Here is an 18,729-nt window from a genome sequence, read left to right on the forward strand (position 1 = left end):
TATCTGATTTCAGCCGCTTTATCTATCCAGGGATCAACACTCTGTTCTCTAACTAATCCACGTTACTACCCAGGGATCATCACTCTGATTCCTGTCGCTGATTTCAGTCAACCTCTTTATATCTACCCAGGGATCATCTCTCTGTTCTCTGATTTCATCCGCTTTATTTACCCAGGGATCATCAATTCTGTTCTTTGATTTCAGCCGCTTTATCTACCCAGGGATCATCACTCTTGTTTTCGTGTCCTGTACAATTCCCTCCAGGCCTTGGCCATTCTTTGCTTCTATGGGGAGTTGTAGAGTGAAAATTTTCTGCCAAGGTAGGTATTACCAGGAGGGATTGTACTTATCTGTCCATACGTCAGTGTGTCCCCAAGCTTGTGCTTTAATACTTCTTTTAGCAATGTTATTGACCTAAATGACAGTTTAACAATTGAACAACCTTAATGTGTAGATGATTTTAATATCGTATGTCTGTAATGACATGTTGATTGTAACAACAGGAATGTCTTATGTCACGAGGTATGACTGAATGATTGGATTTAAAACAAATTCAATTATAGTATTTATACAACTTCGTGAAGCTGATGTTTATGAAAGGAAATTTGACTGCTTTTAGTTTTGGATTTAATATGGTTAGATGTATTTTTGTCCACTGTTGGAAAAAGAGTATTTGCCTGTGCACAAACCTGTGGTTTGGGAAAATCATTTTATGTGACACAATTCCAGTTACTAATGGTTTACAATGTCTCATCATCATACTGATTTAAAAATATGGCCATTCAAATGTAAAATTAGTTTTGCTTGACCACTTAACATTGATCTAAGAAGAACAATTATGTTATTGCATTTTCAGAGTTGAATTGTTGCCAAACTATTTTTTCATGTTTGTGTATGTTAGAAAAGAAGAAAACAGTAGGAACTCCTCATTGTCTTTTGCAGCTTACCCCAAAAAGGCGTTAAATGAGTTGTTCAGCAACATTACGTGGACAGAGAACCAGCCAAACAGTCTAAAGACGAGACCAGACTAGTGCTGGCCACTGGAACCACCCTTCCACCAACATCTACGTCACCTTGGTCTTGTTCATCATCAATAATGTAAGAATTATGTATCTCTGCTACACTTGTCGTATGAGAAGTTATCAATAGAAGACTTTATAAAAGAGGAGAATTCTTGATAATTAATGTAAGAATTCATTATTAATAATGGAACAATATATTATTAATAATTGAAGACTATATAATCAATATAGAATAATTACTTAATAATAATAATAAATATAATATTCAATATATATGATACACTGGTCTAATGCATTATCAATTACGTAAGACTTCAATATGTATTTTATACTAGTGTTATTCATCATCAATAATGTAAAAAATCAATATTTATATTAAACAAGTCTTATTTATGATCACAATTTAACAAGTCAATCTATCTTTTTTTATAATACTGATCTTATGCATTTTTTCTATTATGGAAGCAATTTATATTTGTGATACACTGGTATTATGCATTATAATCATGGAATAATTCAATATCAATGTTTCTTTGGTCTTATTGATTATCAATTATTAAAGAATTCAATATCAATGATGCATTGTCTGTATGATTTTACTATAATTGAACAGTCCAATGTCAATAATCGCATTCTTGACTTGTATTTACCTGGTCTTATGCATTTTCTATAATGGCCAAATCCTGTATCAATAATGTCAGAATTCAATATCTTCGTTACAGAGCTCCTGTGCATTATCAATCATGGAAAAATCACTGGTCTTATGCATTTCTATTAATGACGATTTTATCGTCGATAGTATAAAAATTATGTAAATATGTTACTTTTGTCTTTTGCATCATCTTCATGTATGATGGAGTATATCATAACCAATAATTAATATTTTTATGCATATATGTCACACAGGTCTTTTGCAGTTATGCATTTTATATGATCTAAGATTCAATACTATAAAACACTGGTTATATGAGTTTTCTATTACCTCAAAATTCAATCTATTTTACACTTATCCTGTTCATTTCTAGATTGCCAGTAATTCATTAGCATTATGTAAAAATTCAATTACTATGTTTCACGGGTGTTATGTATTTTTAGGAAGAATTCATTACTAAGAATGTTACATTTCTATGTGCAGTATATTTTACACTGGTATAATTCATTTTCCATAATGAAATAATTTACTGATAATAATGTTAGATTCATCTACATGTATGCCACTTTATCGTTATGCATTAAAAAAGCTGTTTGGGGTTTTAAGTTTAGTTTAGTTTTGGCAAAAGTTTTGCTTCTGGTTTAAACATATTATATAACTAAATATAGAATTTTGGACTTCCATCGAGATGGGAAAAGGGTTAAAAAGTCATCTTGATGAAAAAATCCAAATCCGAATTCCTGTGTTGAGTTTACAATCAAAACTGTTGACGAGTGTAGATAACTGTGTTTATGATTTAATGGAAAGCATTCAGCATTTCATTGTCTACTGGGTCATACTGCTTCAAGAAGCTTGTGTTTTTATTCCCTTTGAACAACTAGGGTTATTGTGCTTAAAAGTGTACAGTTTAATACCTTATGGTGTGAAATAAAGGAGTTTTAGCTGCAAGATTTTTAGCATGTGCATATAATATGCAATATAGTCCCAACATTTTGTGTTGCAAGACTTTTCTTTAAATCCATATTATTAAGTTCAATGTTTTAGATGATGAAAAGAGTTTAAGTCCTCAATAAACTTTAAGTTTAAGTCCTCAATAAATAATGGTTGAATCTGGCTCAAAGTTTTTCAGTAAAACGCCCTTAATGTGCAGATGCTGGTAAAGAAAGGGAAAGTGGCTGTGAGTATTGCTTTTTGTCAGTTTTTCTACTGTTACAGATAAAAGTGTTGTTTTTTTTTTTGTGCAAACATGTTTTGTGGTGGAATCAATGTTGGTTACACATTTTAAGTAAATACTTTATGCGTGCTAGTTTAATGAAGGAATCTTACAACTGTTGCTTTCCCCAGTTAAATTGACGCTGTACTCTTAATAATTCTTCTATTACATGGGTATGGGACATATTCCCAAAAATGTTGAAAGAATCCCAACAAAATCAGTTATGTCTTGCTTCAATATCAGAAGAGTTAGATTTTTTCCTAATCTTTATGTAAATTAAAGATCTTTTTAATCGCACATGTATTGTTTTGTTTGACAATCATACATTTTTCCATTTGAATAGTTGTTTTATGCCTGTCATAAATGTGTTAACAAATTGATGAGTTTTGTTTCAGTTTTGGATGGCTGCTATTTGCAATACCTTACCCATCCCTGCTGGGGTATTTGTGCCTGTATTTACTATAGGTATGTTGGAAATAGCAAAAGTAAATTGTACATTTCGTCACTTTATCAATTATGGTATGTTGTTTTAATAGTTGATGTCGCAGGTACATATTTTATTTCGTTTTTACTATTTGTGGTGTTGTCATATATGAAATTACATGATAACAAATTGTCTTGTTTGTCTTATTTACTATAGGTATGTTGCTTATTGTTTATGTATAAAATTTATCAATACAGTAAATTACTCAGTGTGGTAGCATGAAGACATATACTGTGCATTTGTGTTCATATTTTTATGTGCTAATATTATAAGCTCTATGTTGCTAATGTTGATTTTACAGGATACTAGTATTGTGGATGGTGTGTCTGTACTCACCACAGGTATGTGTGTTCTCAATGTTATAACAGGATAACTCACATGGTACATGTTGTGTCTGTATTTGCTAATATCTATGTATTGTTATAATTGTTGATGTATCAGGATTACTACGTGATGCATTTTTGCCAGTATGAAATATAGGTATATTGGTTATCTTTGTTCAAGCATGGTAACTATTATGGTTCATTATATGCGTGTTTTTACTATAGATATGTTTGTAAATGTAGAAGTAAAAGGATAACTTGTATGATTGATTGTCTGCCTGTATTTGCTATATGTATGTTGGTATAAATGATGTAACAGGATAAGCATCATGGTGCATTCTTTGCCTGTATTTAGTATAGGTATTTTGGTAATCAATGATGGGACATGACATCTAAATAGCTTTATTTTTTATCTGCATTTCACGGTAGTATAGGTATGTTGTTTATGTTGTTTATAATATAAAGAACAGATTAACGAATATGATTAATTTTGTATCTGTATTTAGTAGAGTTATGTTGGTTGAACTGATGTAACAGGATAACTTATATTGTGGATCCTGTGCTTCTATTTACTAGAGGTATGATGGTTATCATTGATGAATTGTATAACTTATATGATATGTTTTATCCCCCACACAAGGCGGAGGGATATATAATTGGCTTTGTCCGTCCGTCAGTCTGTCACAAACCTTTTAGGGTAGTATCTAAGAAACTATATATCAGATATCAACATGAAACAAGAACCATAACCCTACAATTTCTTGCGTTTTTTATTTGATGTAACTTTTCAGGGCTACATCCCAGATACCATGCAACACTTCAACGTGATACTTATTGATACTTATTGATATTAATGCTATAACCCTTAACATTATTTAAACAGAGTTAGTGCAGTTTGTTGTGTTTGAATGATTGAACTTTTTAAGGCTATATCTAAGATATGATACAACCTTCAACATAAAACTTCATGGGTGTGCAGAAATCAATGTGAATAAATGGCATGCACACAAATCATAACCCTTCTCTTTTTCACAGAGAGTTATTGCCCTTTGTTGTTTTTGTATGAGGGGACGTGTTAAGTGTATGGCTCGGATACGCTTCAAGATTTTAACATAATTCTCAATGGGTGTATAGAAATCAATGAGAAGTGCAATGCATAAAACAATTACCCTTTATGTTTTATGATTATATCCTAGATCAAGGGATTTGCATCCATCCATAAACAAAGTTTATTTGGCGGGAAATATAAATCCAACGAATTTGGATGTTATGTTTGTATTTCATCTCCTTATTTTTGTAATCGTTGATGTAACAGTATAACTAATATAATTCTTGTTGTGCCTCTATATACTATAAGTGTGTTGGTCATCGTTGATGAAACATGATAACGAATATGGTTCATTGTGTGTCTATATTTACTATATGTCTACTGGTAATTACTTATGTAACCGGATCACTAACAGAGTTGACTTTATAGTTATGTTGAGCATCATTGATGTTACAGGATGAGTGATGTGGCACATTTTGTATCTGTATGTTCTATTGGTATGTTTGTAGTCAATGATATAACAGGATAAGTAATATGGTGGATTTTTTGCTATTTTCCTATTGTGTTTAGTATAGGTATGTCACAATAATGATAGTCTTTAGTATAGGTATGTCACAACAATGATAGTCTGACTCTTTTCAGCTCATTTTCTTGTTTTCACTGAAACTGTTCAACATATTAGTTGTTGAACTAATATGTGTAAAATTTAAAATAATTGAACTGGGGTAGAGGATTGCAGTTGTTTATAGATTTGCATTGTTATGTGTGATGTCAGTCTTTTTCCTGGCATATTTACGGGTTCGTTTAACGGACCTATTCTCAATCCGAATTTGAAAAAAAAATACCAACAACATTTTTTTTAAGTGTCTAGTGATTGTAGTTTATATTATATCAATTTTAGTTCAATTAAATGAAACAAATTAATACTGTTACGTATTTGATTTTATTCTTTTAAGTTGAATTATTATAAAGAGTTATATTAAATTAGTTTTTCTTAAATTAGTGGACTTTTTGCGCAACAAATAATAATCCCAAAATGGACAGGAAAAGGATTGGATGTCATCAATTGATAACATTGCAGGGTGACTGATATGTCCATCTTCTGGCAAGTTTATGTTGGGGAGCTATCTTATATTCAGATTATTTCACATTATCAAACACGTTTTTATATTCATGATTTTAGAAACTGTTTCTCCTAGTTTGCAACAAATTATTAGACATGTAGTTTTGTTTCCCCATTCTACTACTTCATTTGTGTATTAACAAACTTATTTGAAATGTATAAATTAGCTAGCCTATTATTTGGTTTTGTTATCTACTATAAATACAGTTTTTACTTACACTTGTCAGGTGCTGCTTTCGGGCGCTTGGTGGGTGAGTGCATGGCAGCTTGGTTTCCAAATGGGGTTAAAACAGGGGACACTATACAGAAGATAATACCTGGAGGCTATGCAGTCGTCGGTAGGTAGAGACATTTTAATGATGGAAATCACTGCTGGCTAACATTGTTCACATGCGCCCAGTTTTGTTGTTGTAATAAGACAAGACTTTGATGAAATGAGACGCGCTCTGAGAAATGTTTTTTATGCATTTGGGTAATATGTTGTCCCAGTTTAGCCTGTGCATGCAGTACAGGCTTATCAGGGATGACACTTTCCGCTTGAATTATATATTTCGGTAAAAGAAAATCGCTTCTTAGCAAACATCTGATATGTGTGGACTGCACAGGCTAATCTGGGATGACACTTCACACGTGCATTAAGCCCACTTAAGTGCGACTCAAATGTGTTCCCCTCGTTGCTGGGCATGCCAAAGTTAATTGTATCGACCTTCTTAGTTTCCAATGTACATAAATATTTATAATGGGTACTTTATCAAAATCTACGTATGTATGGTATGAACACATAGAAATACCAAGAACAGGAATATGTTTGGATTTCAATGGAGAAGGATTGCAATGAAGAACAACATAGTTATGTTAAATAATGAAATAGACACTTGAATGTTTGGAAAACAAATCTTAAAGAAGAATCTTCCTTTATATCCACAACTCTCTGCAACTATCGAAAGAGGAAGATAAATTGTGCATTTATGAATACCTTGATTTGCATTGTTTTGCATATCTAATGAAATTGTGTTTGTAATTGATACTTACCATGTTCAATATGGGTTCTAGTCAATATATGACTGGATCTGTAGGTACTGTGTCATTTTCGGGTATTGTCACTCGTATCATATCCACAGCTGAGAAAGTATATGTCTGTATATTACTGTGTGTACATCTAGGTGCTGCCGCATTGTCTGGTAGTGTCACTCGTACCATATCTACAGCTGTGATAGTGTTTGAGGTTACTGGGCAGATCTCTCACGTGCTGCCTGCTGTCGTGAGTATTTTATGTATTTAAGATTTGTACATTTTTCATTAATGTCTCGGTTGTATTTAAGGAACACTTTTTTCTTAAAACAACAACATCAGTTGTGATTGGTTCACCAATCATGTTATACATACTGAGGGAACGTATAATTCATGTATATAACACATTTGCTGTGGAATGAAAACCAAAATCGGAATAAAATATTTCATTTCTCACTATTTCAAATATTTCTTAAAAAATAACTGCATTTTACTATATTTTCAAATATAACAAAGTGAATGACTATGCATGCACTTAAACTTTTGTAAACAATCAACAATAAACATTTTGTAACAATCGTCTATATTTTTGTTAATGTGTTAGGGTTGTTTATAAATATGTTGACAATGTTTTGATCTATGAAGCAAGTAACTGGTAATATATTCGGAACGATTCTTTGAGTTTGCGATGACACTTGTTTATTAAATGAAAATAAGTTAAAATGAAAAATGTTTACCATTCAAAGTAAACATTTATTGAACTTTCATTTACAATCGTTCATGTTTATGCAAAATGTGAAAAGCAGTATGCCTCAATAACATAAGGCTGTATAAACACAAATTGCACTGTTTCAGGTTACCTGTTATATAAATACAATTACTTACATGCATTCTGAGATAAGTGTAGAATGCTTTGGTGGATAAATACATTTATGTTCACTGATTTAAATTAACTAATACAGGTTTTGGAATTTAACCTGAAATAATACATATGAAATAATATATATATATATGAGTCGTGCTCTGTGTAAAAAGGGTTTAATGCATGTGCAGTCCACACAGGCTTATCATGGACGACACTTTCCGCTTTTATAATATTGTCTGTTTAAAGAATGTCTCTTCTTAGCAAAAATCCAGTTTAGGCAGAAAGAGTAATCCCTGGTTAGCCTGTGCAAAATGGGCAGTATAATCTGGAACTACACTTTACACATATATATATATATAAATTTTATAAAACTAAACATAAACACATAAAACACATTATAATGTATTGATGCATTTCTCCTCTATTTCAGATTGCAGTGTTGCTTTCGAATGCAGTGGCCAACTTCTTCCAGCCATCTTTTTTTGACAGTATTATTAACTTGAAACGATTGCCGTACTTGCCAGATATTGCGTCAGCAGGGTAAACATAAATTATCATCGAAATAAAACATAAAACCCAAACCAAGAGACAGTTTTTGAACCCTAGAAAAACAGCCACTTAGTTGTTATAGTTAATGGGGAACTTGTGTATGCCCCCACTAAATGGGAGGCAATAATAGAGTTGGTAATCATGTGACAAACAGGATTGTGACATCCATGCTGAGACAGGTATATCTGTGACATCTTTGCTGAGAAAGGTATTGTTCGCCGTTTTATATCCTTCGTTACTTGAATGAATTGTTTAAATGCCACTCAATGTCAAGCCATATCAACAATAAAGTGAAAAGCGTTCAACTAGTATTAATATTCGCTCGTTATCTCGATTTCATTCGCTGCGAATTCACTTAGCAAAAGCTGTAATTTTTTAACCCGCCAGGCAATTTCGCAGCTAGTAAAGAACAGTTGTAGGGCGATTATAAACAGGATATACATGCTTTCTGTCGGATATGGATGGAAAGTGAGCGGCATTTTAACAATAAATAGAATCAATAAAAGAGAGAAACATGCCTGAAACGGCATGGACATCGCTATTGTGTGTGTCATGTTATTACCCTCTCTGTTTATGCGCAGATTATTAAGATAGAAAATCATATTTATAGTCACAATTTTTTAGCTCAACTGAACTCAGTATGGGCGCGGCGAGGTTTTCCTGTCATCTTTTATTATTTGTTTTTGAATGACCGTTTCTCTATCGTCAACAATAAACTTATTAAAAACTCTAGTTGCAACATTTGTTTCCATTGATGTTTGATTTATCAGTTATGATGATACAAAAATCCAAACTACGACTTTGTTTGTGATGCAAGTATCAAATATATATAATAACAACAAAACACGAGGATTCATTTCAATATGTTTAAGCTAACCTGGGCACAATCTGCTTATGGTGAGCTTTTTTGATCGCTTTTTGATTGTCGGCGTTCGTGCGTCGTGAACATGTAAATTGCTAACAACCTAGACGCCACAATTATTGTCCAATCTTCATGACGCTTGGTCAGAACACGTGTCCCAATGATATCTTAGACCATTCGAAAATGGTTTGGTAAGTTAATTAACTTTGCTGCCAGGGAGTTTTCCAGCTTTCTGTTTATGGCTGTTATAATAAAATCTGGTGACCACTCTAGAAGTCACATTTATTTCCAATCTCCATGAAACTCAGAACATTCGTTATAAAGATATATTGGATTAGTTTCAAAATGGTTCTGGTCTGTAAAAAACATGACAGCCAGGGACGGGCATTTTTCCTTATATGACGATAGTTGACGCTTTATTAGCCACATTTATTGGCCAATCTTCATGAAACTTGGTAAGAACATTTATCCCAATAAAATCAGAGCTGATATTTAAAATGGGTCATGTGAGCTAAAAAACTGGGTCACTAAATCAAATAAAATGCAACATAATAATATTTCAAAATAATCTAGTTTGTTTGGATCTCAGGTGTGCGCCTTATGACCAATGGTCCCCTCTTGTTATATATTTATAATTGAATTTGAAAAGGGATTTAACTGATACAGGTAATGATGACAAAATTGTCACAAACACAGTTTCTGCTATAAGCTGAGATAAAATAGAGAGCATTTCATTTCCATCCGAAAGTTTGATTATTTTTTATCATTATGATTGCGCTATTTCAGCTCGTGGAGTGTGTACGTGGAAGACATAATGGTGTCCCAGGTCAGCTGTATCTACTTCGTTTCCACTTTCAAGGAGCTAAAAGAGATGCTGGAGACATCCAAACACCGCACCTACCCTTTAGTGGACTCTCCAGGTATGACTGTTGGTTTTAATGCTGTACTTGTGGACTCTTTAGGTATGACTGTTGGTTTTAATGCTGTACTTGTGGACTCTTTAGGTATGATTGTTGGTTTCAGTGCTGTGCTTGTGGACTACTAGGTATGACTGTTTGTTTCAGTGCTTTACTTGTGGATTCTTAAGATATGGCTGTTTGTTTCAGTACTCTACTTGTTGACTCTTAAGACATGGCTGTTGGTTTCAGTGCTGTACTTGTGGAGTCTCCAGCTAAAACTGTTTGTTTCAGTGCTTTATTTGTGGACTCTCCAGGTATGGTTGTTGGTTTCAGTGCTCTACTTATGGACTCCGCATATATGGTTGTTGGTTTCAGTGCTGTACTTGTGGAGTCTCCAGCTATAACTGTTTGTTTCAGTGCCCTACTTGTGGACTCTTTAGGTATGGCTGATGGTTTCAGTGCTCTACTTGTGGAGTCTCCAGCTATAACTGTTTGTTTCAGTGCTTTACGTGTTGACTCTCCATGTATGGCTGTTAGTTTCAGTGCTCTACTTGTGGACTCTTCATATATGGCTGTTGGTTTTAGTGCTGTACTTGTGGAGTCTCCGGCTATAACTGTTTGTTTCAGTGCTTTACTTGTAGACTCTCCAGGCATGGCTGTTGGTTTCATTGCTCTACTTGTTGACTTTCTATATATGGCTGTTGGTTTTAGTGCTGTACTTGTCGAGTCTCCAGGTATGACTGTTTGTTTCAGTGCTTTACTTGTGGACTCTCCAGGTATGGCTGTTGGTTTCAGTGCTCTACTTGTGGACTTTCCAGGTATGACTGTTGGTTTCAGTGCTCTACTTGTAGACTCTCCTTGTATAACTGTTGGTTTCAGTGCTTTACTTGTGGACTCGCCAGGTATGAATGTTTGTGTCAGTGCTCTACCTCTGGGATCTCCAGGTATGACTGTTGGTTTCAGTGATCTACTTGTGGACTCTTCAGATATGACTGTTAGGGTCAGTGCTCTACTTGTGGTCTCTCAAGTTATTACTGTTGGTTTAAGTGCTCTACTGGTGGACTCTCCAGTTATGACTGTTGGTTTCAATGCTCTACTTGTGGACTCTCTAGGTATGACTGTTGGTTTCAGTGCTCTAATTTGGGACTCTCCCGTTATGACCGTTGGTTTCAGTGCTGTACTTGTGGACTCTCCAGCTATAACTGTTTGTTTCAGTGCTCTACTGGTGGACTCTCCAGTTTTGACCGTTGGTTTCAGTGCTGATCTTGTGGGAGTCTCCAGTTATAACTGTTTGTTTCAGTGCTCTAGTTATGGATTCTCCAGGTATGGCTGTTGGTTTCAGTGCTCTCTTTGATGACTTTCCAGTTATGACTGTTGATTTCAGAGCTCTATGTGTGTACTCTCCTGCTATGATTGTTGTTTTCAGTACTCTACATGTGGCATTTCAATTTATGACTGTTGGTTTCAGTGCTCTTCTTGTGGATTAATCAGAAATTACTGTTGGTTGTAGTGCTCTACTTGTTGACTCTCCAGGGGTGAATCTTGGTTTAAGTGCTATACTTGTGGACTCGCCAGGTATGACTGTTGGTTTCAGTGCTGTTCTTGTGGACTCGCCAGGTAAGACTCTTCTTAGTTTCAGTGATCTACTTATGGACTCGCCAGGTATGACTGTTGGTTTCAGTGCTTTACTTTTGGACTCTCCAGGTATGACTGTACTGTTGGTTTCATTGCCCTACTTGTGAAATCTCCACGTGTGACTGTTGGTTTTAGTGCTGTACTTGTGGACAACCAGGTTGGACTGTTGATTTCAGTGCTCTACTTGTTGACTTTCAAGGTATGACCGTTGGTGTCAGTGCTCTTCTTGTGGACTTCTCAGGAATGACTGTTGGTTTACGTGCTCTACTTGTTGACTCTCCAGGTATGAATCTTGATTTCAGTGCTCTATTTGTGAATTCACCAGGTACGACTGTTGGCTTCAGTGCTCTTGTGGACTCGCCAGGAATGACAATTGGTTTCAGTGCTTTGATTTTGGACTCTCCATGTATGACTGTATTGTTTGTTTTAATGCCCTACTTGTGGACCCTCGGGGTATGACTGTTGGTTTCAGTGCTCTACCTGTGGACAAGCCTGGTATGACTCTTGGTGTCAGTGCTCTTTGTGGACTCGCCTGTTATGACTCTTGGTGTCAGTGCTGTACTTGTTGACTCTCAGGTTGTGATTGTTGGTTTCAGTGCTCTACTTGTTGACCCTGCTGTTATGACTGTTTGCTTCAGTGCTCTACTTATGTACTCTCCAGGTATCACCCTTGGTTTCAATGATCTACTTGTGGACTCTCCAGGTATGACTCTTGGTTTCAGTGCTCTATATGTTGACTCTCCAGCTTTGACTGTTGGTTTCATAGCTCTTCTTGTGGACTTTCCAGGTACGACTGTGGGTTTCAGTGCTCTACTTGTGGACTCACAAGGTATTAATCTTGGTTTCAGTGCTCTACGTGTGGACTCGCCAGGTATGACTCTTGGTTTCAGTGCTCTACTTGTGGACCTATCAGTTATGAATGTTTGTGTCAGTGCTCTATTTGTGGACTCTCCAGGTATGACTGTTGGTTTGAGTGCTCTACATTTGGACAACCAGGTATGGCTGTTGGTTTCAGTGCTCTACTTGTGGACTCTCCAGGTATGACTGTTGGTTTCATTGCTCTTCTTTTGGACTTCCAGGTATGACTCTTGGTTTCAGTGCTCTACGTGTGGACTCTTTAATCATGGCTGTTGGTTGCAGTGCCCTACTTGTGGAGTCTACAGATATGGCTGTTGCTTTCAGTGCTGTAGTTTTGGACTCTTTAGGTATGACTGTTGGTTTTAGTGCCGTACTTGTGGACTCTTTAGGTACGACTGTTTGTTTCAGTGCTGTACTTGTGGACTCTCCAGGTATTGCCTTTGCTTTCAGTGCTATACTTGTTTACTCTCCAGGTATGACTGTTGGTTTCAGTGCTGTACTTTTGGACTCTCCAGGTATTGCTGTTGCGTCCAGTGCTGTACTTGTTGACTCACCAGGTATGACTGTTGGTTTCAGTGCTGTACTTGTGGACTCTCGATGTATGGCTGTTGGTTTCAGTGCTGTACTTGTTGACTCTCCAGGTATGGCTGTTGGTTTCAGTGCTGTACTTGTGGACTCTCGATGTATGGCTGTTGGTTTCAGTGCTGTACTTGTTGACTCTCCAGGTATGGCTGTTGGTTTCAGTGCTGTACTTTTGGACTTTCATGTATGACTGTTGGTATCAGTGCTCAACTTGTGGACTCGCAAGGTATGACTGTTGGTGTCAGTGCTCTACTTGTGGACTCTTCAGATATGACTGTTGGTTTCAGTGCTGTACTTGTGGACTCGCCAGGTATAACTGTTAGGTTTAGTGCTTTACTTGTGGACTCTCCAGTTATGACTGTTGGTTTCAGTGCTCTACAATGATGTGCTTTTATTCTTTTTTTTCATTTTACGTTTTCACGGTGCCCATACCACGTGACTTTTTAAGATCTGTGTTGGGAAAGTAAAGCGCGACCCAGTTTGTAATGATGTCTTTTTAAATATTTCACCATTTTAAATAGAAGAAAGTGGAGAGCCCGCTCATTCGTGAGAGTTTTCTATAGCTATCATGATGTGTTTTAACAAATAAGTCTTTTTAGTAAAATGCAACTACGCGTTTGTAATATGAAGTCCCCATACTGATCCGACATTTTACTAACCGTCCAAACGCGCGGTTGCACTTTACTGAACAAATACTTATTTGTTTAAAAAGATCATGATACCTATAGAAAACTCTTACCAAAGAGCGGGCTCTCCACTTTATCCCATTAAAAAAGGTGAAATATTTCAAAAGAGATCCTTACATTTGTTAACTGGGTCGTTCTTAATTCTCCCAACACAGATCCGAAAACGTCACGTGGTATAGGCACCGTGGTTCTGTTACGTTAATAAAAAGTGTTTTAATACACTGTTGGTTTATTTTTATTTATGTGGAAAGCCTGTGGTTCAGCTAGCCCTTTACATATTCCTTTTACACCTACCATATTGTTGATTCTCCAATAATGGGTTTGACTAAACTGACTACACAGGCTTATCAGGGACGAAACTTTTCGCCTAAGCTGTAGTTTTGCTTATCAAATACTTTCATTAAAGAAAAATAATAAAAGCGTAATCGTCCCTGATTAGCCTGTGCAGACTGCACAGTCTTATCTGGGACGGCACTTTACGCGCATAAATTAATCCCCTTTTTCACAGAGCGATGCTCATATATGAAACTCCTTACCCCAGATTCAATGATCCTGCTTGGATCGGTGAAGAGGTTTGAACTGGAGCGGTTGCTCTGGGTACACCTCAGTCAGGATCAGAAGGTGTTCCTGCTAGACAATGAAGACGAGGAGATGAATTCCATCCGCTCCACGCCTGGCTCTTTCAGGACACGCACACCACCCCCTAGGTGAAAACATTATGTGTTATTGTTTTCAACGAAAATATTGAAATCATACCCCATTCTGGTGAACATTAAAGACATTTAATAATGAAATTAAAGTAAAAATTGTTGATCGGGAACAGTATCCATCAATATTTTTAACTGCATTGGCATTCACCTCACAGAGTTGTTGAATAAATAATTGAAATAACACAATTACTTGGATTCAGACTTTATTTTACAAAGATTTGTAAACAATCATATATTTAACTGTTGTGTAATCCGGTTAGGATTGCATTTTATGTTAATGAAAAGCTGCAGAACAAACAAACCTACATTTATTTCTAACTTTTAGGAAATTAGGCAAGAACCTTGCAAGAATGAACTTTTTTTGCAAAAGCAATTGATTTATCAATAATGGTACATTTGTATTTTTGTTACATTAAATGATAATTTTTGCAGGGTAGAGAGTATACCTTCACTCTCTTAGAAAACCGTACTTATTGCATAGGTATTATGTTAAATTTTGTCGAATATTATCAGTCCGAACAGGCTAATCAGGGGCAATAAATTTCGCTTTTTCGGATTTTTTCGTTGAAATTGAGTCTCATTTTAATGATAATCCAGTAAAGTTGGTAAGTTTCTTGGCTGATAAGCCTTGGCAGGCTTCACATGTAGGCTTTACCAAATGTAACATTATAAATAATAACACGGCGCATGCCTAATTTCATATAAACAAAGAAGAAAACCGTCTACGAGGTATTCTGCAGTAATTATGGACGGAGCGTATACACTGAAAGCACGCGCTGTAGCTAAACAAAGCATGCCGATACATTTTCCATTAGCGTAATAATCCGGTATTTTATGAATGAAAGTGTGAGATCTAATCGAAAGAACAGCCGAAAGTTATTTTTATGGGTGGAACTTCACATAAAATATTGCACAAGATAACTAAAATACATTGTATAAATCTTTAGTTAAAACCGTGTTTGAATCGAAATAATGCGTGTACGTTCGCATTCGTGATTAAATCCCTACGCATCTAAACTTCCGGCCGTGGGTTATTCGACAACAAACTATAACTTACACAAATTATTTCTTAAGTATATTTCTGAAGGATGGAGATTATTCCCCAAACCCGGGAGGAGGTACCGAAGCCTCGCTTCAGCGTCACGAAAGTGGAAGAAAATGTATCCACCCCAAGAACCCGCAAAAGTTCAGTGTTTGCAATGGCGCAAGAGGTAAGTGAAGTAAATGGGCTCTAAGCTGTGTTTCACTGAGGTTTACCCATTTTCAGGTCATCCATGTAATAAAGCACTGAATAGACTGGTACCGAATTATGTTAGACGCTTAAAGGGTTCTATTATATGTTTTCTATCAAAAGTGAGCGCTTTAAAATGCATTTAAGCAATGTAATGTGTTCTTGACCATGATCATCACCATATTTACCATTTGAAGAATATGAACCTACCAGTGTGTTTCAGGAAATTGTGCTAAACGACTACCCTTACAGAATTGTTAAACTTGTGCCCAAAGCATGTAAATGATCAAATTAGGTGACTAAAAACAATATTATTGTTTCGCCGAGTTTTGTTACGTGTCGAAAAATGGGATGAAACATTGAAGGATATCGGTTATTTTTCTACTGGAAAATATCCGTTTCGTTAACCAGGATTAGAAGTGTGATGATGATGTTGGTTCCTTTTAAACTGAAACATAGTTTTAAAATGAGATCAATAAAAGAACACCACTGTGTTTGGTAATCATTTTCAGTATAAATCGTGTATTGTTAAAAAGAGCAAACAACATTAAAAAATTTCAGTGCTGATTATCTCATTTTAATTATTTTTTTGAATTATAGCCTGGCCTCTCTTTAAAAGCTACCTTAAGACATTTTTTTTTAGTGCCACTGTTTTTTCCCAAACTCAAAACACTTGTTTCATATGCCAAGTTTAAGGGACCTTTTCACAAATTTAAGCATGTTTTCAAGTTTGTCATTAAATGGTTTTAATTTGTATATGTCAACATCAGAACTAAGGAGTTTCAGTATAAAACCAAAAATAAAATTTTAAACATGAATTAAACGCAGTCCTCAATTCAGTGAACAGCCCATTTCATTGCAAGTGAGTAAGTTGTAGTTGTACTTCCCCTCTTTTGTTTACAGCCAATTCATCTTGGCAGGTATCTCGACAGAAAACCTGATATTTGAACAGCTTATTGACATAGCATAATTGTATTATACCGCCTTTGTTCACAGTCTATTTCATCGTCAGCGAGTAACTCGTAGTTGTACTTCACCAATTCTGTTCACAGCTCATTTCATTGTCAGCGAGTAACTCGTTTATGTATGACCCAATTTATGTTTACAGCCCATTTCATTGTCATTGAGTTACTTAGACAATAACACACGGCAGAGCTGGGCCGGGCGTCTATAATCGGCCCGTTGCTCAGCAAGGGCCGATTGTAGACGCCCAGCCCAGCTCTGTCGTGTGTTATCGTTTATATCACATATCATACTATTTTGGTCATTCACGAAAATTTATACAGAAACAGCTTTCCGTACTTTTATGTTCATTCAATTGATTACGCAGTTTATGACGTACCTCATGTGACGTCATTTCAATGACGAAACTACCTAGCCTCTTTGGATTTTAGGACAACAACAAATCGGAGTGTTTTATTTAACAATTAAATATTTTGTTAAGCATCGAACGATTAGTGTGTTTGTTTACGATGGATTAATTTAATATTATGAATGTGAATAACAGTGTTGGGATATAAAACTGGAATGAAACTGGTGAGACTGCATTTTCGATTTCGTTAAAATGTCGCCTCGAATAACGCGATGTTTTGTTGAACAATTGATGGATTATGCCTATATTTATGATAAGCGTCAGTGAATGGCTCTTTAACTGTTTGAAGGAAAGCGATGTTGAATTAAAAGGGTAATTTCTTTGATGAATACGTCCTTCCTTTGTAAGTCGATCTAAGAAGGTCTATCCTCAAAGAATTGCCTGCTTACATCAAGTCCTTTTAAATGGAAAAGATGGATGGCGATGGAGAAATGTGTCCAGAATTTACTTCGTCGTAGAAGCAAATTAAATTTAACGAAAATATACATGGTTATAACACAACTTCGGTGAGTAGAACAATAACCAGTAGATGATGTTTTACTTCTATATGATTTAGACTGAATGTGGACGCCATATTGTTCAGTATTAGCCGCGCGATCCCATTCTTTTCTGATATGAAAAATCGGCCCTAGGGCTGATATAATTTATATTGGCCCGCTAGATACGAATAACGGCCCGCTCGCGACGTCATTTTGTTACTATTTATAGTAACAATATGTGATATTCGTAGTTCTATAACCCCATTTCTGTTTACAGCTCATTTCATTGCCAGCGCGTAACTCGTTGTTGTATTACCCCATATCTGTGTTCAGCAAATTTCATTTTCAGCGAGTATCTCGTAGTTATTCTTTCCCACTTCTGTTCACAGCCCATTTAATCGTCAGCAAGTAACTTATTGTTTTATTCTCCCACATATAAAAACAGCCCATTTCATTGTCTGCGAGTAACTCGTTGTTGTATTACCCCACTTCTGTTCACAGCCCATTTCATCTCAGCGAGTAACTCTGTGTTGTATTCCCCCACTTCTGTTCACAGCAAATTTCATTGTCTGCGAGTAACTCGCTGTGTTATTACCCTACTTCTGTTTATACAGCCCATTTCATCGTCAGTGAGTAATTCGACAGAGAACCTGACGCATTCAGAGCTGCAGAGTCGCCAATACAACACTATGAGTTTGCCTCTCAGGTCAATCCTCAAAAACAAGAGAAGGAAATCCGTAACAAAAGCCTCAGCCTTTTCTGATTTACGCAGTAGGTGATTTTGTAGAATCCATAATGCTACTGTATTGTTAGAACTAATTCCTTTTTAAACAGATTTTCTGGGTCAGTAACATCGCTAATGGTACTGTGTCTTCATTTACATACAAAGTCGGTAAGTCAGTAGAATCGTGAATGTGACTGTGTTCTTAGAACATCCTCATTTATATACAATGTAGTAACATGTAGGTCAGTAGAATTGCTTATCGGACTGTGTTGTTACAACATCTTGAGTTATATTTAAAGTATGTAAGTCAGTATAATTGCTAATTGGAGTGTGTTGTTATAACATCTGCAGTTATATTTAAAGTAGGAAGGTCAGTAGAATTGCTAATTGGATTGTGTTGT

At 35.8% G+C, this 18,729-nt stretch overlaps 1 pseudogene; it reads left to right on the forward strand.

The window, feature by feature from the left end:
* The first annotated feature begins 901 nt into the window (after nt 1–901).
* LOC127863547 (chloride channel protein-like) overlaps nt 902–18,729 on the forward strand; it is a 29,216-nt pseudogene continuing 11,388 nt past the window's right edge.

The sequence above is a fragment of the Dreissena polymorpha genome, unplaced genomic scaffold (assembly GCF_020536995.1).
Source record: "Dreissena polymorpha isolate Duluth1 unplaced genomic scaffold, UMN_Dpol_1.0 chrUn014, whole genome shotgun sequence".
Taxonomy (NCBI): Eukaryota; Metazoa; Mollusca; class Bivalvia; order Myida; family Dreissenidae; genus Dreissena; species Dreissena polymorpha.